Below are 1,846 nucleotides of genomic sequence, written 5' to 3'. Positions count from 1 at the left end.
GATATATAGGTCAGACCACAAAAAAATGGTGTAAAATGAGTGATTACCTAAAATCAGGTGATGTAAAATTGAGGTTTCCCTGTACACAGAGTTGATTGTGAAAGAGGCGCATGTAAAATATAAGGGATATATTTAGTCTAAAAATAATATAATTTTCAGCCTGCTGAATGCTCATGCAACTCTTTGCATCCAAAAATGCTCCTTGCACCTCCACATAATTGTACTCAGTTGCGCTGATTCCCTCTTGTCTCCACTTGAAAGTCACACCGTGTGTTAAAGGAGAAGAAAAGTCTTCTTGCACTTGGGGGTGTCAAATGTTAGGCACCCCCAAGTGATTGCAGTTACTTACCTGAAACCCCGGGCCGATGCAGTTTTCTGCTGATAGGAGCACCGGCCCAGGGTTCTTCCACTGAGCACCACGGAGCAATCCTCTTCCGTCTTCCTCTTTCTTCGCGCGGCTGCGAATGCGCAGTACTACTTGCAGCCAAACTTTAACTATAAAGTCGCTATTTTGTTCTACTGCGCATGTGTCTGCCCTGGGAAATTTGAAGAAAGAAGAAGCCGGAAGAGGATCACTCTGTGGTGCTCACTGGAATAATCCCGGCCGGTGCAGTTTTCTGCTGATAGGAGCACCAGCCCGGGGTTTCAGGTAAGTAAATACAATCACTTGGGGGTGTGTAACATTTGGCACCCCCAAGTGTAAGACGACTTTCCTTCTCCTTTAAGAGATACTGAGAACCCTGGAAAACTTGATGGTAGATTCAACTGCCTCAACTGACACTACAAACTTGCACCTAACCAGGATTGGACAGCAGGACTCAGAGAACAAACCCAGTGGGCCCTGTTGACCCAGACCCTCTCCCTGCCTGAGACCCCGGGCACTAGTCCCTGAACTCCAGCACTGACCTTAATTTGGCCACAAGAAGAAAAAACAAAGTAAAGATGGGGGAAGCTGGTGGAGGAGGGATGCTGCTGGGGCAAGGGGCTGGGGTGGGGGTTGCAGATGCAGTGGGAGGGGGGGCCCTTGACATGACAACCCTGGTGGGCCCTGGACTCCAAGTCCAATACTGCACCTAATCTGGCACAGACATCATTTTGATGCCCTAAATTTAAGTGACACCGTCCAAATACTGAAGATTTCCCAGCACATTTGTGTCCAATTCACACTGAAATTGTAGAGGAAAACACTGTTGATAATAAACATGACAAATGCACTGCACTTGCACCTCTAATGGTCCCTCATATCTTTCTAAAAGCTCTCCTACCATTTAGGTATAACTGTGTCTTTCAAGTGGAAATAAAAAAAATAACCTTAAAGCATTTACAGCACTTTCTATGTAATGATAAAAATTGCTGCTCTTGAAATATCAGTTATTGTACCAAGCACCTTATGATTTGCAGAAATATATAAACTGCTCCTGAGCTGCCTGATGTCCTCCTGCCTCTGTGTGTCCAGTGATCTACACTCTGTCTTTTATGAGCTGCTCATTATCTCAGTTTAATCCCATTGATTCTGATATATTCAGTCCCCTATTCTGTCAGTCTGGCAGCTCTGTACCTAAAAAGTCTGAGCAATTGTGTTAAATTTGAGGACAGATATGACACATACGCCCAGACAGACTCACAGACACAGCCCACCATCTGTAGGTAGGATTCCTTGTTGGTTGAATATGAGAGCCCAGGATAACTGACGTGCGATACTGTAACCAGCAGCGATTGTGTCGCAAGTTCTGAGAAGTCGGTGCGCTCCAGCGAGTGAAGATCCCGCTGCCCCTCCTTCTCAATCACAAGCGTCTCAGCCAATAGGCAGTGCTGTGCAGTCGACTGGGCTCGGGCTCGTCCTTTG

The sequence above is a fragment of the Xenopus laevis genome, chromosome 5S, assembly GCF_017654675.1.
Source record: "Xenopus laevis strain J_2021 chromosome 5S, Xenopus_laevis_v10.1, whole genome shotgun sequence".
Lineage (NCBI taxonomy): Eukaryota > Metazoa > Chordata > Amphibia > Anura > Pipidae > Xenopus > Xenopus laevis.
This window is presented reverse-complemented; position numbering follows the sequence as displayed.